A 27,903-nucleotide genomic window follows, 5' to 3' on the forward strand; every position below is an offset into this window, starting at 1 on the left:
ACGAACAGGACACAAAAATAAATTTAATTTATTGACAGAAACTACGAAGTGTAAGTAAGACAGTGTAACAACTAATGTAAGTAGGCTGTTTAGGTTTTTATGTTGGTAACGCCACGTAGCGCTCTGTATGAAAATCACTGACTATGCTGTTTGCAGTCTGTGGCTGGTTTGCATTGTTGGAATATTTGCTATTGTAGTGTTGGGCAGTTGGATGTGAACAGCGCGTTGCTTTTGAATACTATACTAAGGTAAATACATTGTTTGTTCTCCATCAAAATCTTTCATTTGCTAACTATGCCTATCAGTAGTTAGTGCCTTCAGTAGTTAGAATCTTTTATTTAGCTGGCAATATTGGGGTTCGCTGTGCTGCAGTAGTTGGAGTAACTAAGATTTTTGTGAGGCAAGTGATTCATGAAAGGTATAGGTTATTGTTAGTCAGGGCCATTCTTTTGTAGGGATTATTGAAAGTCAGATTGCGTTGCGCTAAAAATATTGTGTGTCAGTTTAGTGTTGATCAAAATAAGTAAAGAGAGAAATGTCTGAGTACGTTCAATTTTGCTCAGCAGTTTGAAAATCAAATAACGTAGAGGTCTTCCAGCTCTGTTATTTATAAATTTTTTCTAAGGGGACGTTACACTAAGACAAAATCTTTGATGAGAGGCGGGAATGTGATTCTGTCGAAGCAATTCCGTTAGCTCTGAAACCATGTTATAGAAAGAGATTCCCAGGAATAGACATTATTCCAGAGAAAATTTATGTTTCATTTGAAACACCGTTACTGCGTACACTCTCTCGACGACTTCTCAGTGAGTGCAAGATGAGATGTTTCTCAGTATTGGTGAATGCTCTGTCGCATTGGTCATGAATCTCCAAAGTGGGTAACGTTGTCTGTGAGGACGTCAGGATATGCAACCAACAGCCAAATATCCTGAACGTTTCTTATCATTTTCCGGCATAAAGTGCAATCAGGAAACTGAAATTGCACTGCCCTATTACTACAAAATAATTTTAATAAAATGTTATATATTCATTAATTATTTAAACTTTAAAAATGTGTGTGTGTGAGAATTTGTTGGCAAAAATCTCAACGACGCGTAACTCTGTATTTGGAGCAGATATCAAGCATTTTGTAGTCTAATCAAACGTGTGATGTTTTGAAGTAACTCGCTTAATAGTAAAGGGAAGCTAACCCACCATGAACCATGGATATTGCCGTTGGCGGGGTGGCTTGCGTGCCGCAGCGATACACATAGCTGTAACGTAGTTGCAACCACAATAGTTGCAACCACAACGGAGGGGTATCTGTTGAGAGGCCAACAAACGTGTGGTTCCTGAAGAGGGACAGCAGTCTTTTAAGTAGTTGCAGGATCAACAGTCTGGATGATTGACTGGTCTGGCATTGTAACACTAACCAAAGCAGCCTTGCTGTGCTCGTAGAGCGAACGGCTGACAGCAAGGGGCAACTGAAAGCGTAATTTTTCCCAAGGGCATACAGCTTTACTGTATGGTTAAATGATAATGGCGTCCTCTTGGCTAATATATTCCGGAGGTAAAATAGTCCCCCATTCGGATGTCCGGGTGGGGACTAGTCAGTAGGACGTCGTTATCAGGAGAAACAAACCTGGCGTTCTACGGATCGGAGGGTGGAATGTCTGATCCCTTAATTAGGTAGGTAGGTTAGAAAATTTAAAATGGGAAATGGATATGTTAAAATTAGATATAGTGGTAATTAGTGAAGTATGGTGGCAGGAGGAACAAGACTTATGGTCAGCTGAATACAGGGCTACAAATACAAAATCAAATACGGGTAACGCAGGAGAAGGTTTAATAATGAATAAAGGAAACAGGAGTGCATTTAGGATACTACGAACAGCACAGTGAACGCATTATTGCAGCCGAGATAGACACGAAGCCCACGCCTACCACAGTAGTAAAAGTTTATATGCCAACCAGCTCCACAGAAGGCAAAGGGATTGAAGAAATGTATGAGGAGATACAAGAAATTATTCAGATAGTGAAGGGAGACGAATATTTTAGAGTCATTGGGGACTGAAATTCGACAGTAGGAAAAGGAAGAGAAGGAAAAGTAGTAGGTGAATATGGAATGGGGGTAAGGAATGAAATAGGATGTCGCCTGGTAGAATTTTGCACTGAGAATAACATAGTCATAGCTAACATTTGGTTCAAGAAACATGAAAGAAGGTTGTATACGTGGAAGAGGCCTGGAGACACCGGAAGGTTTCAGATATATTATATAGTGGTAAGACAGCGATTTAGGAACCGGATTTGAAATTGTAGGACATTTCCAGGGGCAGGTGTGGACTCTGAAAACAATCTATTGCTTATGAACTGCGGATTAAAACTGAAGAAACTGCCAAAAGCTGGGAATTTAATGAGCTGGAACCTGGATACATTGAAAGAACCAAAGGTTGTAGAGAGTTTCAGAGACAGCATTAGATAACAGTTGACAAGAATGGGGCAAAGAAATGCAGTAGAAGAAGGATGGGTAGCTTTGAGAGATGAAACACAGAAGGCAGCAGAGGTCACGTACGTAAAAAGACGAGGGCTAGTAGAAATCCTTGGGTAATTCATGAGAGGATAAAATATAAAAATGCAGTAGATGAAGCAGGCAAAGAAGAATATAAACGTCTCAAAAATGAGATCGACAGGGAGTGCAAAGTGGCTAAGCAGGGATGGCTAGAGGACAAATATAAGGATGTAGATTCATATATCACTAAGGGTAAGACAGATGCTGTCTACAGGAAAATTAAAGAGACCTCGGGAGACAAGAGAACGACTTGTATGAATATCAAGAGCTCAGATGGAAACCCACTTATAAGAAAATAAGGGAAAGCAGAAAGGTGGATGGTGTATATAGAGGGTCTATACAAGGGCGATGTACTTGAGGGCAGTATTTTGGAAATGGAGGAGGACGTAGATGAAGAATAAATGGGAGATATGATACTGCGTGAAGAATTTGACAGAGCACTGAAAGACATAAGTCGAAACAAGGCCCCGAGAGTGGACAACATTCCATTACAACCACTGATAGCCTTGGGAGATACAAGGAAAAACTCTACCATCTGGGAAGCAAGATGTATGAGTCAGGTGAAATGCCCTTAGACTTCAAGAAGTATATAATAATTCCAATCCCAAACAAAGAAGGTGTTGATAGGTGTGAAAATTACCGAACTATAAGTTTAATAAGTCAAGGCTGCCAAATACTAGCATGAATTCCTTACAGACGAATGGAAAAACTCAGGAAAGATCAGTTTGGACTCCGTAGAGATGTTGGACCCGGGGACAATAATTACCCTACGACTTATCTTACGAGATAGATTAAAGAAAAGAGCTAAGTTTCTAGCATTTGTAGACTTAGAGAAAGCTTTTGACAGTGGAATACACTCTTTCAAATTCTAAAGGTGGAAGGGGTAAAATGCAGGGAGCGAAAGGCTATTTACCACTTGTAAAGAAACCAGATGGCAGTTATAAGAGCCGAGGGGCATGAAAGGGAAGTAGTGGTTGGGAAGGCAGTGAGACAGTGTTGTAGCCTCTCCCAATGTTATTTAATCAGTACATCGTGTAAGCAGTAAAGGAAACATAAGAAAATTTGGGGTAGGAATTAAAATACATGGAGAAGAAACGAAATCTTTGAGGTTCGCCAATGACACTGTAATTCTGTCGGAGACAGAAAATGACATGGAAGAGCAGTTGAACGGAATGGACAGTGTCTTGGAAGGAGGATTAAAATAAACCCCAAAAAAACAAAATGAGGATAATGGAATGTAGTCAAATTAAATCAGGTGATGCTGAGGGAATTAGATTAAAAATTGAGACACTCAAGGTAGTAGATGAGTTTTTCTACTTGGGAAGCAAAATAACTGATATAGATTTAATTGTCAGGAAGTCTTTCCTGAATGTATTTGTATGGAGTGTAGTCATGTATGGAAGTGAAATATGGACGATATATAGTTTAGACGAGAAGAGAATAGAAGCTTTCGAAATGTGGTACTACAGAAGAATGCTGAAGATTAGATGGTTAGATCACGTAACTAATGAGGTGGTATTGAACAGAATTGGGGAGAAGAGGAATTTGTGGTACAATTTAACTATAAGAAGGGATGGGTTGGTAGAACATCTTCTGAGGCATCAAGGGATCACCAATATAGTGTTGGAGGTCAGCGTGGAGGGTAAAAATCGTAGAGGGAGACCAAGAGATGACTACACTAAGCAGAATCAGAAAGATGTGGGTTGCAGTAGTTACTTGGAGATGAAGAGGCTTGCACAGAATAGAATAGTATGGGGAGCTGCGTCAAAGCAGTTTCTATACTGGAGACCACAAGAACAACAATTCACCATCAATCTGAACATCTGTTTGAAGATTACAGTGCTTTAGTTGCAATCGTTCCAACCGTGATGTGCCCTTGCCTTCGTCTGATCTACGAATCTGCTCACACACAGTTAATGGTTATTGGGGTTTTGAGCACAGAAGAGATACTACCAAAGATGAAAATTGTGTTAGGTGAGACAAGAATGACTTATTACTAAAAAGGGGTGTAACATCAACTCTTTACTTTCGGAATGTGACAGTTAAACATTGATACACCATTTTCTGCAGATCCGGAATAGCTATTTTAATAAGACGTACTTTTCCTGTTCCGCTCGTTGTTTTCCGATCGCTTCCCATTTTAAGGTCCAGAATGGATTTAGAGCCACAAATGAAATAAAATAAACACTGAATGTGTAAATAGTAAGCTGGTGGGTTTCAAGAAGTAAATCTATGCCTTTTCAACGTACGATCATATCATAGGTTCCTTCAGCTTCAAGCACCACTGAATGTGTCTGTGTTGCACTTGAAATGTTAATCTGCAATGAAATTTTTCATAGAGTACTAGTAATATACTGTACAATAAAATACGTTCATTCTCACTCAGGTTTATGTTGTGCTCATCGCCTTTTTTAGCAATGGCGCCGCTTGATTAATGGGTGACTAAAGATGTACCGTATAATTAATGAGCAATTAATTATCTCGCCTTATTGAATTCTTTCGCTACAGTTTTAGACCATGATTCCGCAGCTGATAGTCCCACACAGAATCTATCTGGCCCAGCTGGTACTTCCTGAAAACTATAAAAGCTGTTTACGAATGTATGTTTTGTAGTCAGATCTTAACACGTAATTACGTTGTTCATCTACATTATAGAGCAGTTCCACCGCACTTTTAGTACTTGTTGCACACAACTGGAAATATATTAAAATACGTGTAGGCTAACACATTACAGCACGTAATGCAAACCTCAAGGCTATCATGTTTGAACAGGCACTGCTTAATCCCTTATTTGACCCATCTTTAAACTTATGAGGAAGAATTTATTTACTAATTTTTTCAAGTAAACATGTAATCTTAGGAGCAATGATTTTTTATCAATCCGTTTTTATTTTATTTAAAAAAGACGATGTTGCACGAAAAGCAATTAAATACTTGAAGTCCCTAAAATACTTTATTGTTATGAAAATCAAAGTAAAGATACATGCAAAAGTTTTATAATAGTGAACCGACAAATCTTGCGAGAAAGCTGAAATTATTTGAAACTGAAGTCTCTCTTGCCACTATTAGTGATTCTAGGAGACCATTGTGAATATATGCTGCTGTGAGACAATATTGTTTATACTATGCAACGGAAAAACAGCCAATGTTGCAACAACATGTAACAAAGTGCAAATGAACAGTTACAGAACATACAGGCAATTGGCAGTCTACTCCTCCCAGGGCCGTAAGGAAATGGTTCAAATGGCTCTGAGCACTATGCGACTTAACTTCTGAGGTCATCAGTCGCCTAGAACTTAGAACTAATTAAACCTAACTAACATAAGGACATCACACACACCCATGCCCGAGGCAGGATTCGAACCTGCGACCGTAGCGGTCACGCGGTTCCAGACTGAAGCGCCTTTAACCGCACGGCCACACCGGCCGGCGCCGTAAGGAAATCTCGGTAAGGGAACGCCTAATCAGGATATAGGAAATATCGTTTTTAATTAGTACAGTATTCTCCAATCATCAAAATACAACAATTAGTGCGATAACACTACGAGTCAACAATAAAAGTAATACTTTTAAAATTTTTACCAAAAACGCTAATATACTTATCGTCGAACAATAATGAGCAACAGCGCATGCGGCGTGACAAATCCTTAAGCCATGTTGATACAGGGTACGTAAACTCATTAAATGTGAACCACAACACTAGTATTAAGGGAAATAAAATAATAGTACATTAAATGTACGAGGGTTATTCCAAAAGTAAGGTCCGATCGGTCGCGAAATGGAAACGACTATGAAAATCCGATAAAGCTTTGCACAGATGTGTTGGGTAGTGTCTCTAGTATAACCCCAGTTAGCATCACGTCGCTCTTCTCATTTCTGAGCTCGCAGTGAGTGCGTAAAGATGTCTAGAAAATAGTGTCTACCGCCAAGTACGAGGGCCTGGTGAGAAATTTCGCCTGAAGCTATGCAGCTAACATTACATAACTGTCGTGCTGTTTCTTCTTCAAGACAATTCTCAGCCGCATTCTGCAGGGGCAATGAAGATGCTCCTGCATCGTTTTCAAATGGAAATGTGAGATTACCCACAATACAGTCCGCAATTGTCTCCCCCTGAGTTTCATCTCTGGTCACATGAACCGCTGTCTTTGAAGACAACATTTTGACACAGACAACGAGGTGTAGGCCAGCGTGGAGAATTGGCGGAAAGCACTGGCGACTGCCTTCTATGATGAGGCTGTTGAAAAGTTGGTACAACGCTATGACAAAAGTCTAAGTCAGAACGGCGACTACGTAGAGAAGTAGCTGAAAGGTGTAGCTAATTGTTACAAGTAAAACATTTCTGATGTTCACTGTGGTTTCAATTTGGCAATCAATCGGACCTTACTTTTGGAATAACCCTCGTACTATATTTATGTACTATAAATAGTACATCACTTTCAGCCGTCTACATGCGTAAAAACTTTACCATAGCAAAGCTTAGAAAATCGTGTAAAGATAAAACGATTGTTGACGTTCCCCACATAAAAACAAACTAACCTCAAATTGGTCCTGCACGAAGCACAATACATTAGCGCACGTAATGGCTCTAATGTCACACTTGTCCGTTTAATCAGATGACAAAAAATGATACAGCTGTATTGCATGTGACTGTAATGTTGGTTGCTCGTCCTATAGAATGATTTAAAAACTTATCTCGACCTGAAACTAGTCATCAAATAAATGAAAGTGAAATTTGAAACTTTGGCTGTTTTCCTTAGTACTGAGTAAAAGAAGCTGCCGCACTGCAATTACTCCAGCTTACTGGAAGTTCAGTGTCTGTATTGTTTTCATATTCATTGATCTGGATTAAAATGTCATTTGTTATACGAGCCGTATAAATGTGCGAAACGTTCTACAGATACTACCCCAACGGCCTCCTACGGCTTGTGTGGAACCAAAAGTTGTTCTATCCCATTTATGATGAAAGCTTCGAAACATTAAACTTCAACTTGCAATGGAATCGAGTTTCTGAAGAGGTTAACCGCAGGTACGTACAAGGCGTGAGGATATCGGAAATAGTCTCGGGCGGTTCCAGAGTTTGAGAACGAACGCAGGTGTTCCCAGCACCAGCTGCGAATACCAGAAGCACTCAAGCGTCGTGTATGTTCTCCGGTCCGTGGGATATCGGCAAGCCTGCGGGCCCTGCCTGGGAGCTACGGTACATGCCAGCCACAAGTCGATATGTGCGGAAGCGGGAAGCGATTCTGGCCTCTACAGGAAATGTCTGTTGCAAAAAAGTATAATGAAAGAATCTAAAGTGGATACGTATTAATAACATGGAGACAATGTGTATGCGTAATTAAACTTCTCATATAGGATGTTTTAGTGTAAGAAGGGAATGCTTTCTTGTTCCTTTGTGATATCAAGCTATTTAAAAGCTAGGAATTTCTATAAATTCCTGTTATCGTCCGTCAGCGTTACTGTCGTACTCTGTGACGGTACGGTCCACATGAGGGCACCTTATAAACTTTGGGGGCGGACGCGGCCGAGAGAGCGGAATTTGTTATGTTCTGTGAGACACTTGACGTGCGAGCTCACGTTTTCCAGATGGGGGGGGGGGGGGGGGGGGGGGGCTAGCACGCAAAATCTTAGCTCAGCTTCGCTGCCCATAGCTACAACAGCTTTGTAGTTCGGCCGCTAGATGTCGGTGCTCTTTCAGCTATGCTATTGGAGCGGACACCTAACTCCATAAGAGCAAGTGGCCGGTATTTCCAGTGCTCGGAAGCCGTTGGAAAAATAGGGAAACGGCCGCCATGAGACACCAAAAGATGGTGCCATGATTAGTTTCTACGTTGTTCTATGTTAAGCAGCTACAAATTGTATGAAATTTAAAAAAAATTAACTTGCTTACAGCTACACCGATTTTCATAAACCGAGTGCCAAAGATTAATTAAACCAAAATTGTGATAAACATCGACATTTTTGTAACCCGTGCAAAAACAAACTGCAAATTTAGCTACAAGATTAATTTATATCGTAAAAACAGCGGCAGTATTAAAGAACAACAATAGTTACTAAAGTAGAAATAGATTCATAATGAATAGATTTCTTTGTTAACAACAATAACGAGAAAGCATCGCTTTTCATATTAAAAGTGTAATTTACGCAAAAAGTGGTGTGTGCACTAAAACTCTAGATGCAGGTCCGAAAAGCAGGTAAAATATAGAAGTATTTAATAAAAAATACTCCTGTATATCACGACATTTATATTTTTATATTATCAGGAAACAAATGCACTTTATTTGACTCATGTGATCTATGTGAGAGTGTAAATCAAGCCCCTATCACGCCGTAGCGGAGAAGTGAGGCAACTGTCCCCCAATTGAAGCAGCTGATCGCCGCCATTTCCAGGGATGAATCCTAGTACTGGGATTGTGATTTGAAGTATATGACACACAACATGAGCAAATTGAAGCACAAATTAAACACATCTTTGTTTAAAAAAATACTGAGTATTCGAGTCTATTTCAAAAGTATACTTAAATGAATGAAGTTTCCTAATTTCCGAAGTACATCTGCATAGAGACACGAAATTTAAGAATGTAAGGAAGGCTCTTTCCTGACGAGATGGAGCGAGTTTACATCGAGTTATTGGCTTTAGATAATTACATGAAACTTTTGAAGTAGCAGACAGTACGATTATTCCTGTCAGGTCCTGTTTGCTTTTTGCCGACTACTGTGTACATTTTGCAGGCTTACTTTTGTTTAGCAGAGTATTGTCTACACTCGAATTTTGGTATGATTAATTGTAATAACCCTATCACTTTAAATACCATACGAATTTCATTCGCACAATAGTTTTTAACACTGATAGCACCTCTGAAAGCGGTTGAGTTTGCAACATTTGATCAAATATTTGACCATTTACGAAGTGTAATCACCACCTGGCAACACATTTTAAGTATCTAAACCCAATTATTCGACCTATCTCTGATTCATACTTAATATATATTTGATTAAAAATTTAAATACCTGTCATGTGCCTAGTTCTTCATTCAGTTCAACTTAGTACATTAACCTTGTTAGTATTTATAGTAGTTTATATGCAAATACAATATAAGTACTTGATATGCAACAAAGTAGCTTCGTCTGTAATCTAACACTGAAACTTTTTCTCTATGTAGCTTGCAATTTTTGTAGCAGAAAGTTTATTAGATAAAGTATGAGGTGTAAATACAGACATCAGGTAAGGCTATAGAACAATCTGCTGTCACCTACATTTAGCATTTACATTGATTTGCTATGTAAACAAATTTTTCAAAAAATGGTTCAAATGGCTCTGGGCACTGTGGGACTTAACTTCTGAGGTCATCAGTCCCCTAGAACTTAGAACTACTTAAACCTAACGAACCTAAGGACATCATACAACACCCATGCCCGAGACAGTATTCGAACCTGCGATCGTAGCGGTAACGCCGTTCCCGACTGTAGCGCTTAGAACCACTCGGCTACCCCGGCCAGCAAATAAATTGTTACTTTCCAATTTAACCTACAACTCAGAGGCATCATATATTTGTTTATCAGAACCAAGATGTAGTGTCACTTCAAGAACATCCAACCTATTATTGGTATTTTGACAATTATCCATTAATACCCTGTATCATTATCAGCATTTCTCACTTTAAATAAATGGTGAAAGCATGGAAATAAAATACTAGGACCAAAAAGAGCCTCTGCAAAGACCTAAAGGTATTAAGAAGAGTCAGCTATCCATGTTTTCAGTAACTTACCAGAGCACATTAAATGTCATGTAGTGGAGGTCAAAACAATCAAAGAACTTTCTACGTAGCAACTCCTTGAAATCTATTAAGTAAATCTTAAATTTATTATTTTGGTTATAGAATTAGCACTTTACTACAACGATGTAATGAGTTTTCACTGTCTTACACTGACATGTTTATCTCTAACTTCATTCCACACTCCATGGAATACTACTGGTGTAATGTTCCATAGGAGGAGGTAAGAGGTGTGAGGAAGGACCACCACACAACAGACATTAATTGGCGAAATTAATTTTACAGGATTTAATTTTGTACACATACATAAGAAAGACATTTACAGCTGTCTGGACTATTCATACACAGGTGGTAAAATGCAAGATTTGAAATGATACAACGATATTTTCAATTTTAAACAGTTTTATTTTTAATTAAAAAACATCATATTTCACCCATCACTGGTTCTGAAATAAAATTGATTTTGTCAGTGTCTGTCTTAATAACTTTTTTGTGCAATTTTGCATTGCATGTGTTTGCAATCTGGTGACAACGAACAGTAACATACTGCCTTACAATTGATTTTACAATAATGTACAAATGATTCTCTGGGAAAACATTTTCTATCAGATCGTCCTTCAGTTCAGGAAATAATCCCTGCTGCATTACTATTGGCACAACATGTGACAGTATTTCATTGAGTGTATTGCTTTTCTGAATTACATTAGTTGATTTCACAACCCGTAGCCGTATTACTTTCTCAGCTTCTCTGCAAACCGCAATTACTCCTGCTGATGGCATAATCAAGCCACCATTGTTTTTCCTCGTAAACAAATCAGAGAACTGAACTTCGTCTACACTAAATAAACTATGTACACAAAAACTGCAATTCAATTTCTTTACAATATGTTTCACGACAAAACCTGCAATATATACAACAACTTTACTAGTGTACCCTGTTAAGTTATTTGGCAATATCACATAATCATGGTCAGACATAGACACCACATTTCTTTCATCAGTACAGTCATATCTCCTGCTGTTGTAAAGCTCATTTGACTCATACGAGACACGTTTATTTTTCCCAGTCTGGAACCTGTCAGGTAGCAATTGCCTGAGGTCTGACCTCACTTGAAAGGAGGAGGTTCCTGTATGCTGCTCTGAACTGCAGGTAGGATGGACTGTTATTCCATCCTAACCTAGATCTAACTAAAGAAAAATACTTTTCCAGATGATCCTGGCTGAACTTGTACATCAGCAAGTAGTTCATCTTTTTTGTCATGATTACATCATTATACAAGCCTTTAATAGTTTCACACAGTGCTAACATCCCAAGTATAGCTGTCTTCCTATTACCTTTACATAAAAGCTTCCCATTTTTATCTTTAAGGGATGTCAAATAACCAGCTACTGTCTCAAGGAAGGGCTCCCAAACACACATATTACTCTGCCCTATTGGTGCTTTGTATCCTTTAGCCAAAGGATTTTTTGAATTGAACATATCAAACATTTGATCAAAAATAAGACAAAGTCTGCTGTTCCTTCAGATCCCTGAAATTCCTCTAATTTTAAATTGCAGCATAAATATTGCAGTGCAGAACTAACTGATGCACTTAATACCTGGATAGCTAACTTCACTTTCATTTTTTGCTGTCCAAAGTTCAGATGCAATAATTTCAGTTTATTAGCTAGAGTAAGGCCCTCCCTTTCTTGTGTGTAATGCAGCTTTTCTATATACTGCCAGGAGACTTTCCTTTCACTCCCATCAACTAAATTGTTATATGTACCAAACATATTTCTGACTAACTTGATCATATGGCAAGGATCTAAAATTATATATACATTGTTACCTGCAACAGGATGAGAAAAATTGGGTTTCATATTTTCAACAGCAATATTTGCCCTTAACTCCTTTGCCATTGCAATATTAGTGTAAAGTTCATCGCAAGTAACAGCTAACACACTGACATTTACATCACACAACATTGTAATGGCCATTTCAATACTTGTTTTCTTCTCCCAGGCAGAAACACCATCAGTTAGGAAGTATCCTATAGCGGTCTTCCAATGATCGTTGACACCTACTGCCATAAGAACTAATGCTTCTTTATATTCAACATTCTCCAGTCCTGATGTTGTTGGCACACACCCAAAATTAACATTGCCTACAAATTCACTTCCATCCCACTCAACACACTTTTTCATTGACATTTCGTCAAACATTAACGCACAAAACACTTCAAGAGACGATTTTGCAACTCTTATCTTTATAATGTCAAAACTTTCTGACGTAAAACCTGGCAGTAACCTGGAAAAGGAACCTTCAAAATTATAGACATTGACAGTATTTCCAGACTATTTAACCTAGGCCTATATTGCACGATTTCGAGGACACTATACCTTTTTCAAATGAGTTGGAAATCCAGATACTGTCGGTATAGCATCGTCCTTCAGTTGACGTCTATTTACATAATTTTCCATGTAACAATTCTCTTCAAAATGAAGAGAGCACAGCAAATGATTTTCTGTCGGTTGGAAGTTCTCTCTCCGAGTAGCAACTATCTATTTCTGATTTAGAAAATCATTTGTAAGGGGAGACCTAAACAAAAACAAACGCTCATGATTTATTATTTTTCCATGAAAATACTATATACAAGTAATAGAAAGTAACAAACAACCAGACATGGCTGACCTGTGAAATGTAACATTGTTTCTGTCTTCGTCTTTGCTTCCATTCTTACTGTTACAATTAAAAGCAGCACACGAACGAACCATGTTTATGCACTGTTTCGCTGCTAAAGGCGGCTTATATGACGTTCAGTGTGGCGACGCGACACTAGCGCCTTGCGCGGTCTAGTTTTTATTTAGTAAGTCTATGGTATAAATAATCTGCCGCCATCTTGGCTCAGGCAGGTTGGTTTGGGTGGTATTCGCGAGTAATCTCTGTGTGAGCTGGATGGGCAGCAAGTTGACCAAGTGAAAGTACTGAGAGTCTTCTAAGATTTGATTTGTGGAATTCCGCGTGGAATTTTCGAGTATATCACCTGTGAACATTTAGTAATGTTGTCAAGCTATGGACTTTCAATACTTTTTCTTCAGGGCACGATTCCAAGACCTGAAATCTTACCGCCGATCTACAGTGTGGATTCCGACTTGTGATTTCTGCCAGTTACCATCTGAGAAATTTAACTTGAATCAGACTCAAATTGGAGTTTCGAGGGTTTGGAGTAAGTGGGGACTTTTCTGAGATACTGTCTGGTTACTTATGTTCTGGCATAGAATAAACATTCATCCTCGGAAGTTAATTAAAATTGTTTCTGCGGGTCATACGGAAAATAAATCTAATAATTTCGTGGAATTCGAACCGTTGAATTTTTTGGGCAAGTACGACGAGTGAATGGTTGGTCCCTAGACGTTAATGCAGCCAGACATTAGAAAAATCCAAACTTCCACTGTAGCCCGTGATCGTGTGCCACTAAGTAAAAGTTTAATCAAAGTATAATTTGCACACTAGCGCGGGGCGTGGGTGGCGGGGGGGGGGGGGGGGGGTTGCTCTGACGGACCTGTTTCAATGATCCATTGGGCATTGCTCAGTTCAGAACTTCAATTTTACATTTATATTTTCAAGTTAGACAGTGCGTGCGACGGCGGGTAAAAATTATTTAATTATTATGCCGTCTTACTCACGCGAGCCTAGCAACTCATTTTGTGGTCAGCCAGAAAGCGAAGGGAAACATACTGACCTTAGTTTCCAGTATTCACGGCCACATTCTGGTCCAGCCCACTGAGAGAAATGTTTCTATTCTCATATTTCTTTACGGGATCAGGACTATGATTTTAAATAGAAGTATAAAGTTCCAGTCAAAATTTATATTACGTAAATTTTCTCACATACAACACTTGGAAATTCACTATTGTCAATTGAAAGCAAGTCTTTCTACTCTAATAGCACATTTAGCAGTTCAGAGGCGACCTCTATGCTACGTTCCTACCAGATTGTCTTTCGCCCTGACTAAAATTATTCAAGGAAAGTTTGCAATAAATGTTCATAATTAATGCTCGCCATAAAAGCGGAAATAAAGTCACCACTTGCCACGCGGAATTGTAATTCACACGGACGGCACACTATCAGTTACTCTGGCGAATTCTAAGCGATCCAGGACGGTGTACAGTCTTCGCGTGTTCACTAACCGTTATTTCCGCAAAATAATTTGCACACTAGCGCGGGGCGTGGGTGGCGGGGGGGGGGGGGGGGGGGGGTTTGCTCTGACGGACCTGTTTCAATGATCCATTGGGCATTGCTCAGTTCAGAACTTCAATTTTACATTTATATTTTCAAGTTAGACAGTGCGTGCGACGGCGGGTAAAAATTATTTAATTATTATGCCGTCTTACTCACGCGAGCCTAGCAACTCATTTTGTGGTCAGCCAGAAAGCGAAGGGAAACATACTGACCTTAGTTTCCAGTATTCACGGCCACATTCTGGTCCAGCCCACTGAGAGAAATGTTTCTATTCTCATATTTCTTTACGGGATCAGGACTATGATTTTAAATAGAAGTATAAAGTTCCAGTCAAAATTTATATTACGTAAATTTTCTCACATACAACACTTGGAAATTCACTATTGTCAATTGAAAGCAAGTCTTTCTACTCTAATAGCACATTTAGCAGTTCAGAGGCGACCTCTATGCTACGTTCCTACCAGATTGTCTTTCGCCCTGACTAAAATTATTCAAGGAAAGTTTGCAATAAATGTTCATAATTAATGCTCGCCATAAAAGCGGAAATAAAGTCACCACTTGCCACGCGGAATTGTAATTCACACGGACGGCACACTATCAGTTACTCTGGCGAATTCTAAGCGATCCAGGACGGTGTACAGTCTTCGCGTGTTCACTAACCGTTATTTCCGCAAAATACGCTCTTGACACAGTTCGGCTCTGACGTCATCCGAGGCAGAGCGCTATCCGACGTTTAACACACGTGGATCTTACAGTGGTTGAATGCGAAGTGAACCTTCCTACTGTTTTTTTTTTTTTTTTCTTTATTGTAATTTGGACACCCCATACAAGGTGGGCTGGCAGCGGAACAGTGTACTCCGCTCTTCAGCCATAAGCAGTACAAGAAAAAAGAAAGGGAGACAGACAAGTAACAGAATGGCGGTTAAAAAACAGGAGATACAATAGTTAAAAAACATGAAGCCGTTCACACTTGACGAAACAAACAAGAAAAACCGTCGGCACTGGGCACAAGCACTGACGAGGTAGATGACACACGTGAACGAAGGAGCGTGGACGGCGAAAAACACTGAGGCACAGACACGACGGCACAGACACTAATCCGAGGGCGATGATCTCCGGCGCGCGAAAGTTCACGATGCGTGTGCGAGTCCGGGGACCTGCCAAGAGAGGAGGAGGAGGAGGAGGAGGAGGAGGAGGAGGAGGGGGAGAGGGAAAGCGAGAGGGGAGAGCAGGGACGCCACGGGCAGGGGAAAGAGGGGGGAGGGAGGAAGGGGGAGGGGAAGCCCGGAAGAAGAGGGGTGGAGGGAGGGGATGGGGGAAAAGGAGAGAGAAGGGAAGGGAAGAGAAAGGAGGGAGGGTGCCGCAGGGAAAGGACACCAGGAGGGAGGGGGGGCAGGGTCAAAGTTGATAGGAGGGGTAGATGGAGGGGACGAGGACATCATCAGGGAGAGGGAGCTGGCGGAAACCACCTTGGGAGAGGGTAAGGAGGGTGGAGAGATGGAGACCGGGTGGGACATGGGAGTACAGGCGCGGCAGCGGGCGGGGGCGGGAGAGGATCGGGGAGACGAGCGGGTGAGGAGGATCGAGTTTACGGGAGGTGTATAGGATTCGTATCCTTTCGAGGAAGAGGAGGAGGTGGGGGAAGGGGATAAGGTCATACAGGATCCGCGTGGGGGAAGGGAGACGGATGCGATAGGCAAGGCGGAGAGCATGGCGTTCAAGGATTTGGAGGGATTTATAAAAGGAAGGGGGGGCGGAGATCCAGGCTGGATGGGCGTAACAGAGGATAGGGCGGATGAGGGACTTATAGGTGTGGAGGATGGTGGAGGGGTCCAAACCCCACGTTCGGCCGGAAAGGAGCTTGAGGAGACGGAGTCGGGAACGTGCCTTGGCTTGGATTGTCTGGAGATGGGGAGTCCAGGAGAGGCGACGGTCGAGGGTGACGCCAAGGTACTTAAGGGTGGGGGTGAGAGCGATGGGACGGCCATAAACGGTGAGATAGAAATCAAGGAGGCGGAAGGAGGGAGTGGTGTTGCCTACAATGATCGCCTGGGTTTTGGAAGGATTGACCTTGAGCAACCACTGGTTGCACCAAGCGGTGAACCGGTCAAGATGGGATTGGAGAAGGCGTTGGGAGCGTCGCAGGGTGGGGGCAAGGGCAAGGAAGGCGGTGTCATCGGCAAACTGGAGAAGGTGGACAGGGGGTGACGGCGGCGGCATGTCCGCCGTGTACAACAAGTACAGAAGGGGGGATAGGACGGAGCCTTGGGGCACACCGGCGGAGGGGAAAAAGGTGTAGGAATCGGTGTTATGGATGGTGACATAGGAAGGACGGCGGGAGAGAAAGGAACCGATCAGACGAACGTAGTTAATGGGAAGGGCGAAGGTTTGGAGCTTGAAGAGGAGACCGGAATGCCATACGCGGTCATATGCGCGTTCGAGGTCAAGAGAGAGGAAGATTGCGGAGCGACGGGAATTGAGCTGTTCGGAAAGGAGATGAGTGAGGTGAAGGAGAAGATCGTCGGAAGAGAAGGACGGCCGAAAGCCACACTGGGTAACGGGGAGGAGGCGGTGCTGGCGGAGATGCTGGTGGATGCGGCGGGTGAGGATAGATTCCAGGACCTTGCTGAAGACCGAGGTAAGGCTGATGGGACGGTAGGAGGAGACGGCGGACGGCGGTTTGCCAGGTTTCAGGAACATGAGGATACGGGAGGTTGTCCACAGGTCGGGGTAGTAACCGGTGGACAGGACTACATTGTAGAGCCTGGCCAGGGTGGAGAGAAAAGAGACAGGAGCTTCACGAAGGTGACGGTAGGTAACACGATCGTGACCAGGAGCGGTGTTGCGTTTGGTGCGGAGTGTATCGATGAGATCCTGTGTGGTGATGGGGGCATTAAGGTCCGTGTGTGGAATGTTGTCCAAGTACTGGAAACCAGGAGCGAGGGGAGGGACAGAGGTGTCAGTTCGATCGCGGATATCTGGGAAGAGGGAGTAATCGAACTGGGGATCATCAGGGATGGAAAAAACATCTGACAGGTAGGAGGCAAAGTGATTGGCCTTACTAAGGGCGTCAGGGAAGGGGTGATCATCGTGGAGAAGAGGATAGTAGGGGGAGGGTTTAGTTCCGGTAAGGCGACGGAAGGCGGTCCAGAACTTGGACGAGTTTATAGGGAGGGTAGCATTTAAACGGGTGCATGTCTGTCACCAGTCCCGGCGTTTCTTGGCCGCGAGCAAATTTCGAATGTGTCGCTGTAGTTGCCGGTGGCGTCGTAGGGTGTCCGGGTCACGCGTGCGGAGGAAGGCACGGTAGAGACGACGGGATTCACGGAGGAGGAGGACGGCCTGTGGTGGTAAGGTAGGACGGTGGGGGTGGACGGCAACAGTAGGGACGTGTGCCTCCACGGCCTCAGACAAGGTCTGCTGGAGAAAGGAGGCGGCATGGGTGACATCATCGGGACGGCGGTAGGCGAGAGGGTGGCTATCGACCTGAGTGGAGAGGGTATCCCGGTAGGCATTCCAGTTGGCACGGGAATAGTCATGGATGTACTTAGGGGGAGGGTCATGACGAGGGTCGGGGCGGGGGCGACGGCCGTCTGACACGGTGAGGAGGACAGGGAGATGGTCGCTACCAATAGGCTCCAGGACATCCACCGTAATGCGACCAAGGAGGTTGGGGGAGGAGAGGATAACATCGGGAGTGGAGTTGGATTCGGGACGGGTGTGCTGGGGGATGGGGATGAGGTCGCCTTGAAGGGAGGAGAGGAACCGATGCCACCGCCGTAACTGGGCAGCGGAGCGACTATGGATGTTGAGGTCGGCGGCGATCACATAGGAGGAGAAGGTACGGTCGATGTGGGAGAGGAAGTCGAAAGGAAGAGGGGCGTTGGGGCGGACATAGATGGTGGCACAGGTAATGGTAAGGCCGGGGAAGAAGAGACTAAGGATCAGGTGTTCGGTGGGGTCGGGAAGGAGAGGCTGGAGCCGAACGGGGATCTGGCGGTGGTGGCCAATGGCAACTCCGCCACGCGCAACTGGGAGGGGATTATCGGAGCGGTGGAGGAGATAGGGGGAGGTGTGGATGGAGTGGTGGGGTTGGAGGAAGGTTTCATTAAGGAGGAAGGCATCCACACGGTGGGTAGCAAGGGTGTGCAGGAAGAGGTTCTTGTTGGCGGGAAGGGAGCGGATATTGTTGAAAAGGATACGATGCTGTCGCGCCATTGGAAGGACTTAGACGAGGGTGTCAAGGCGGGAGAAGGTGAAATGGGCCTGGTTATTGGAAAAGGTGGCGTACATTTTAAGGTGGAATATGGAACGGGCGGCGAGGGAGATCTGTTGTAAGGTGTGGGGGCGCTGAAAGGGATGGACGTTTTGGAGGACAATGGTGAGGAACCTGATGATGTCCTCAGCAGTGGGGGGGGGACGAAGGGAATTGCCAGGAGGGGTGGGGGCGTCCAGGGGACGGACAGGGACGGTGAGTTCAGGAGTGATAGGAGGAGGTCGGGCTTTACATTTTTGGGAGTAGGTGGGGTGGGGGAGGCTGCAGGTATTACAGGAGGGAGGGGATTGGAGGTTGGGGCACTGCCGGAGGAAGTGCGCTTGCCGACAATGCGGGCAGGTGGGGGCCTCGCGGCACTCGGCTGTTGGATGTGCATTGTAGCGCAGACATCTCTGGCAGCGCAGGGATTGAGGGGGGGAACGGGAGGGGTCGACTTTGAACCGCTGATTGAAGAGGAGGGCACCCTCCTTCAGGAGACGGTCAATGGAGGGGGCGTCCTCAGAGAAAACCCGCATAAGGCGGGTGGGGCCGGTCGCGTTGAAAATGCGGCGGACTGCCCGCACCTCCAGGGTGGGATGGGCCTTCAGCTCCGCCAGCACCTCCTCCTCCGTGATCGACGGGCTAAGCCGAGTGATCACGGCGGTGAGGGTCGGCGGGCGACGCGGGGGTTGGGGTTGGCGGGTAGGAGATGGGGAGGGAGCAGGAGTGAGGGTGGCGTGAGGACCAAAACGGGTGATGGGGAGGCGGGAGAGGATGTCAGTATGGAGGGTGGGGCTGGGGGAGGAGATAAGAACAGAATCCCGTCTGGGAGTAAGGAGAGATATGGGGGCGCCAGGGAAATGTTGGCGGAGGAGGAGGGAGAGATTCCGGACCTCGAGGAAGGAAGGATCGGGATGGGACAGGAGATATTTGTAGAGACCGGGTGGGGAGGAGGAGGAGGAGGGAGCGGGGCCTGGTGGGGAGACGTCCATGGCATTTTGGGGTGGGGATGGGGGGCGGGGTGGAGCCTTTTTAGGAGCAGAGGAAGTGGAGGCGCCACTAGGGCGTTTGACAGCGGCAGATGGGCGGGTGGTGACATGAGGGACGGGAACGATGGGGAGGTGGCGGGAAGGGACAGGTCCCGGCACGGACGCAGCAGTCGGCGCCGGAGAGAGTGACTGTGACGGTGCAGGCGAATGTGGCAGTGATGGTGATGGAGACGGTGACGATGACGGTGGTGGCGGTGATGGCGATGGCGACGGCGACGGGGAGAGCTGGGCGTGGGCAGTGGCCCGACGGGCCACCACCCTAGCCGGAGCTGCAGTGACAGGCTGGGGGAGTGGGGGGAAAGGATCAGAACGAGAGGAAGAGGCGGGAGAGGGGGCGACAAAGAGCGAGGGCGAAGGGATAGAGAGGAGGGGAGGGATGGAAGGAGGGGGGTGGGACTGGGCACACCAAGTGATAGTGGTGGTGGCGGCGGAAGGGGACGTATACACGACGGCGGTGGTGGTAGTAGTGACGGTGGTGGTGGGGGCGGACATGACGACAAGAAGAAGAAAGAAAAACACAGCACTAAAGGGACAGGACACACACTGGGAGACGACGGACGGCGACGGCGACGGCGACGGCGACGGCGACGGCGACGGCGACGGCGACGGCGAGAGGCAGGGACGCTGCTGCCGCGGACTGGGCCGGGGCGGCGGCGGCGGCGGCGGCGGCGGCGGCGGCGGCTGCTGCTGCTGCTGCTGCTGCTGCTGGCAGGACTGCTGCTGGCTGGACTGCTGCTGCCACCGGAGGGCTGGCTGGCTGGCTGGCTGGCTGGCTGGCTGGCTGGCTGGCTGCGGGACCACCGCTGCAGGCCGGGACCGGGAACTGCTGCTGGCTGGCTGGCTGGCTGGCTGGCTGGCTGGCTGGCACCTGTAAACCCTAGCACTTCGATTAGCGCGAAAACGGCACTATCGAAGGGCGGTAACCTTTCGGTGTACCGCCGGAGATGCCTTCCTACTGCCTCTCGAGCTGCATTTATATAGTTGCCGGAGCGGACAGCTGAGGGAACATTTATCGTCTACGGCTATATGCATACTGCAGGAGCCTACGAACGACCGCTTTCTCGGGCACATAACCTTTAATAACATAGTTACAAATTAATTCAGAAACTCTTAATTTTTATTAGTATTCAGTTAAGTTGTTTGAAAGCATAGAAAAAGTTTCAGCTCACTAGAATGGAAATTTTGCCTTCTAGAATTTTTATTGTGGAACTAACGATAGATTTACCTGTGACCCATATCTTTGCTAGAACTTATGTCGGCAGCTATTAATACTACAAGTCTCAATTTTGGTGTAGCTCTATCACTTGGTATGTTTTATCATCCACTTCAGCCAAAATTCTCTATCATTAAAATTACAGGTACTTAATTCACAACAACTGAGTACATTTCGGTTACAAAATTGGTTTTTACTTAATTACTCAAAAACTGTAAGAGGTAGCTTAACGTGGTCTCATAGTTACTATTTTTGGGGTGAACTGAAGCATAGAGCAAATTTTCAAGTTCCTAAGTCCTTTATTTAGCGCCTCTGATTTTTCCTGAAAACGTGGATTCTGGTGTCAATTTTTGTTTTATGGTTTTGGAAACCTGCACCACTTATTTATGAGTTCCAAAGACACCTTCTGACCAAATTCTGGCTTTCTAGCTTTATTATTTAGCGACACTTATTTTTCTCTTCAAACGACATTTTTACGTTAACTGCTAAGTCTAGAATATTAAGACTTGATATTTGAAACATTATAACACTAAACTATATTTTAACAAAGTTTTCAATGTAAATTTTGATTTTTAATCTCATACATACTTGTGGTGCAATACTTGTGCGCTGCGAGCAGGGGCGTTAAGATGACGTGGCGCTACTAGCAGTGAACTGGGGAGAGTCCCGGCAGACTCGCTCGACTCTGTATCTCACGCATGATACAGCGCTTGCTTTGCTTCAAGTGCACATAGTAATTAGTGGATAGAGATGCACAGTGGCAACTTTTAAGATTATTCAGATCGGTATTTGGCCTCCCATTATCTACAAATGAAACTATATTACCATTACGTTCCAAATCCACACACATTGTATAACATGCGTTTGTGTGGTTAGAATGGCTAAAGTTGTGATTCATTAGTGTTATAATAAGAAGGTAGATACATTTTACTTTTCATGAAGCGTAAATCTGTCTTCCTCTTTTGCCTCGCATTGATTTTATTAAAGCCGGGAAAAGGTCAACATACTCGTCTTTGAGCGTTCGCCAGCGTTTATAGTACTGTGGTTAAGCACACCAGACAAAATATATGTCGCACTCTTACACGAGCACACAGGTCGCTCTGAAGACCTGCAGATGCTTTACTACTGATTCCAGGCTGTCATGTGACCATTCACCATTGCAGTGAGTCACGGCAGTGAACTGGTGTCCACACACCAATCGGTTGTCTGGAATCAGTGCTGTAGGATGGGTTGAGGTGGAGATGTGACAGAATGGCAGAAAGGAACTGTCGAAATTAGAAGTGGCAGTGACCACACTGTCAATGATGTGCCACTCGCGCCCATGTAACAAGGTGTACCAACAGTGGTCGTAAGAAGGTCCTAGCCGACAGGGACCATAGACGAGTTTCATTTCCCGTCAGTGACAATCGGCTTTAAACCCCACAAGAATTTTCTGTATCTCACTTAATGCAAGTCCATCTAAACAAATTTGGGGAAGAATATTGCTAAGGAAATGCATGCAGTGGGCATTTGGAACTGAGAACCTCGCAAATGACCGATGCTCACAGTTGCATAGAAAGCTTCACCGGCCTAAACAACACAGAAATTGGACATTAGCTGGCTGGAGTGAGACTTTTTTTAAAAAAATGATACAAGGCATCGAGTGAATCGAGGGCCCAATGTGGCATTTAACTTGCAGTGTGTGAAGGTTCTACTTAAGAAGGGAGTGGTCATGTGATGTTATGTGGATGTTTCTCGCATCATGACTTGGCCTCATTCACTCAGGTCACTGTGTACATGAATTATGATGCTAAGATTCTCGGTGAGCGAGTTTTACACTTTCGTCTACATCTTGATGATGAGAACTGCAGTGCTGTCAACATTGTCCGAGTGTTACGTACACCTTGCAGCAGATCACGTCATTTTTGATCGCGCAGACCACGGAAGCGGAACAGTGCCGGGCTCAGGCAGCCTGCAGTCAAGGTCACCACTGTTGCTGTCTGGCCCTCGTATCGTGCTGCATCAACAATGTTCCAGTCAAAGCAGAAAGCGGCAGCTTCACAGCCCGACAATAGACTTTCGTCACGTCAGCTCAGCACCTCCCTCGCTTTTTGCATCTCGCCTATCCGCAGTTTGTGGACGCCAGTTTGGGATGACAATGGCGTAAGGTCTTGCGGCAGAGACTCCTATCTTAAAAGATGACACGTTACTGATTTGACGACAGATCAGTCATTCTGTCACACTTTGCCGACCACCCTAGATCACCCCATCTTAATGGCACAGAAAATTTATTTATAACAACAAGTGAAATGTAGCAATTAATATTTGGAAATTCGTGGTAAGATCTTATTGGACCAAATTGCTGAGGTCAAGGTCCCTAAACTTGCACACCACTTAATCTAACTTAAACTAACTTACGATAAGGACGACACACACACACCCATGCCCGAGGGAGGACTCGAACCTCCGACGGGGGGAGCCGCGCGGGCCGTGACAAGACGCCTCAAACCGTGCTGCTACCCCGAGCGGCGCAATTAATACCCCTGTCGTTTGGCAGCCGTATGGCATCTAATGATATATGGATGGCTTCAGGTAGACGAAACATACCTGAACATTCTCGAAAGAAGAGTGAAAAGTTTTTGTTATGGTGCGTGTATTATTATCGACAACATTCCATCATCTCCAAAAAGTGTCATTGTAACTAATTCTCACGACCAAGTCAATAATTAGCATGCCATTCCATCCAGGAAAACCTCCCAGGGATGAATTCGAAGTTACTTTTCGTTCTGTCGCTTGATAAATGAAATGTTGATGAAGTCGGAGAGCTGAGTGCAATCGTGGCGAAGGAAAATTAGGATAAGACTCTATTGTTTGTTGATGACAGATTTTACGTTACCACGTTTCACTTACTGACACGGCAACATAGCAGTTGCGAAGGAAGGCTGAAGTGTAATAGTGTAACCTTTCCTCCTCCTCCTTTGGGTTTATGTGAAGTGGGAAGAGGGGGTATTCCGATTCCGTCTTAGAATTCTTCTTACGCGCATTAATTGATAAATTTGGGCTTTCCAATTTCCATCAATGTGCGACCATTTGCATGATGTAGGCTACTCGTATCTTTCACGGTTTAGCTTTGTATTCAAGGAGAGTAGTATGTCTACGTAAATACGTACCGCGCTCAAGTAGGAAAACTAGTCTTAGGCGTTCCACAAAATAAGTATGAGAAATTCATGCCCAAAGGCGGAATCCATGACCTTACGGTGATGGAAAATTGAAAAACGCAAGACAGCATAAACTGTCGCCATGTTCAAAAGCATCTACACGGCTTGATCAAAAACACGTTAAGATATTAAAAATACTGGTGGAGCTATTGTACATATTTCCACATTTGTATTAATCATCGAAAACAAATACGCACATAAAACTCTGTCTCATCTGTAAGTTTTACCTCTCTCTGTTTTATACTTCACTATAAGAAATGTTTATGACAAATATTGTACTTAGAATTCTGACTCGTCAATAAATTTCATCCCTCATATACAAAAGAAGCAATGGTTACTTCAAGTTATGAAATTAGAACCGTACACTTATGGTTACTTGTATGAAAATATGCTATACTTTGCCTTAAGTAGAACCTGATATTAACATGAACAAGGGCACATACTTTGGTGCCTGCAACACAACTATGGAATTGTCACACTGTTATATCTCTATCTAAAATGTTTATGTTATCTTGATATGGACATTGCAAAATTTGTTTCCTAAACAACTGAGACCACATCTGAAGCAATGATTATCCAAATGACTTGGAACAAAATTAAGTATTAAGCCTAACCAGAAAGCTTCTAATTTAATTCATATGCAGCAAATAAAGTGGATGCGGTACCTGATTATTAGCCTAGTTACCTTGAAGGCAGAAAAAAATAAATTAAATACTCATCCCTACTTCAGCATCGACATGTAACATACAAACTACACCGTAACGTAATTTTAAAATGATTAGCTAGATTAGCTAAAGTGTTCATATGTCACGCATCAAACCTATCCATTTTGATGACTGACGACTCCACGCAACTTTTCTTTCTGTCAATAGGAGTGGTCCTTTGCATGTCATCAACTTACTGATTCTGAGGTTTCAAAAAAAAAATTGTCGCAGATTCAACGTTCTTAACGTGTAAGATAAATGCAAATGTTTCATCATTAGTTACTAATCACATTTGGGACCTACTAGACCATACGACGTACAACAAAAAGCATTTTCAGCTTTTCATTGTGCTGATACTCCTTCCATTTTCTCAGAATGGAAAAGATGAGTGGCGACTAATTTTCTGTTTTTGCATTAGCCTCTTGAATAGAGCGTTGCGAAATTCCTTGCGTGTACTGCTCTGCAAATTATTATTACCGAAAGAGCCTTGTGCAATGAAACGATTAAACATATTACCTTATTTTTTGCATTGGCTTCTTGAAACAACAGTTATAAAATTCCTTATCTAAGTCAGGTAGCATTCATTACTTTCAGTGCTATAAGATAGAGAAACTTTAAGTATCAACATTATTACAAGCACTGTAAATCACCTGATTGATGGTACACCGCCTGTTAAACTGAACTGTAGAAAGGAGCTTTCAGGTGAAATAAATAAAATTAATGTATTAAATTTAAATCAGTTATAAACAACACGAGGATTTTTTCAAACAATAAATGAATTACAAACCATATTTAATTTTTTCCCCTTCTCACACATACAGCAATGTTTCTTACGTTTTGACACACAATAAAATCAGTCTTCTTTCACGTAGTTTGACTCTGAGCTAGGGTACTTACTTTATCTGAGAGTGTAAAACGTTTATGAGCAGCTGCTGATAAACTCAACTTCTGTTGTTTAAGTGTAGAAATTACTCATCAGTTGGATTTATAACATAATATAAAGGTGTTACAGAATCCAACACACTTGGTCAATAATCACCAATGGTTTGCTCCTTAACTGCAGTTTATTTCACTCCTTTTCCTATGCACGTTACACATCCTGGATCAGTCTCGAGTGCATGGAATTTAGCTTGCAGACAGATGGCTTACGTAACAGGTCAGACACTTAGCTCATCTTTCAATAAATTAGCCTCCAATGTTATATACTTGCATGTTATTCACAGATAAACCTGAAGTATCAAACGATGTATATATATATCACTCCTGACATATTCGTAAATATTTAAAATTTTTATTTAATAAATTAAGCTTTGATAGAAGGTCATATTCATTATGAATACCTACTAGATAAATCTATGAAGTGTCTAAAAACAGCCACTCCTACCGCTACATTAAGTCTGTATAATGCAACACCCAAATTAATTATCTGTAAGAATAACGCTAATTTACAATTAAGGGAGTTGCCCCTTAGCTACCTTCCCAGAATGTCAGTAATTTTATGCCTCTCATCTTTCACACAGTTTGCATAGATTTACCAAACACATCGTTATTTATAGGTTTAAAAATTCTTCTCAAAATCATTGCTTGTACAAATACGTTTCTGTGCGCTAATCTCAGTGTATGGTTTCATCCTGGGAACTTGTCAAAAAGAGAAATCGTATGTATGTTTCTAATACCAGTTTATGATGCAAACATTGTTTTCCATTTCTGTGTTGAATAAAATAGTTTTTCTTATCATACAGAGTAGAATTTAATATCTGTTTATCAAAATTTTTTCATGAGACAGGAAAAAATCAGGATAAAAGTCGTGAATACTCTCAGGATATCGAAGGGCTACTTATAAAATCGCTCCTACGTCTAAAATCGTCTTGTAATTCCTTCACATAAAAAGTTTGAACAGAGAAAGCTATATAAAATTGAACAATGGGAGGTATTGCATTATTGCCCTGCTTAACAAGTGGCAGTGGTATGTCATCTCATTGCACACGTTCATTTCAGAGTCAGTAAGTTTTCGGGTTACAATAACAATTGAGATAAGAGAGCAGGTGGAAACCTACGTAGATGGGAGCAGGGAGGCGGTGCACACAAAAAATTCGAGTCACCAAGATCGGAGTGCCAAGTGTAGCGTAGGAAAGTTTGAAGGGCTTATATGAGAATACTAGTTGGGGCAAAAATGAAAATATGGCGTCGTCTGCAGGGGCAGACTCTCCCTCTGCTATGACAAAGTGAAGCAACACAAGACAGTGCAGCACTGAAAGACGTATAGCACATCATAAAATTACATATTTTCTGAATTAGGACATGGGAGAAATTATTTCACGTGTCATTCTGAAATTGTCTCTACAAGAGATATCGGTGAGGTCCTTATATAAGGAGAAGGTTTGTAATTACTAAAGTGGATTGTCGGACGTAATGCAGCTCAGAAAAGTTACCAGGAGGGTGGGGGGGGGGGGGGGGGAGCGTTTAAGGCCCTAATGTTTAGAGGGAATGCACTATTAGTTGAAAGAGATGAGTGTTGCATTGGACGGCAGCTCCCATCTATGGATAATAATCTTTTTCATTCTCGAATTAAAAAGGCTAATCGAGTACAACAGCGTATGAAGTGATTTTGTTTGGTGTTGATAAATGATATTTTAACTGCCACAATCTACACAGACTTAGGCCATGAATTATAATAAACAACGCTTATGATATGCAATACGTCGTCACTCCAAAGCACGTCAGTAAGTGGCACGGTGTTGACTACCTACTGATATTTCAATAGTGCCTCAGTTTTGTCACTATGTCGTCCCTCATGACTTGTGAATCACGACTGCAGATGAACGTAACTGTCTTGGAGAACATCATGTTTTTATTACTAGAAGATCGAAAATTATGCTGACGGTGTGATCTTAAGTCTTGTGTGGCACAGAGCATAAACCATACGTCACATAGTATAGC

The sequence above is a fragment of the Schistocerca serialis genome, chromosome 2 (assembly GCF_023864345.2).
Source record: "Schistocerca serialis cubense isolate TAMUIC-IGC-003099 chromosome 2, iqSchSeri2.2, whole genome shotgun sequence".
NCBI lineage: Eukaryota > Metazoa > Arthropoda > Insecta > Orthoptera > Acrididae > Schistocerca > Schistocerca serialis.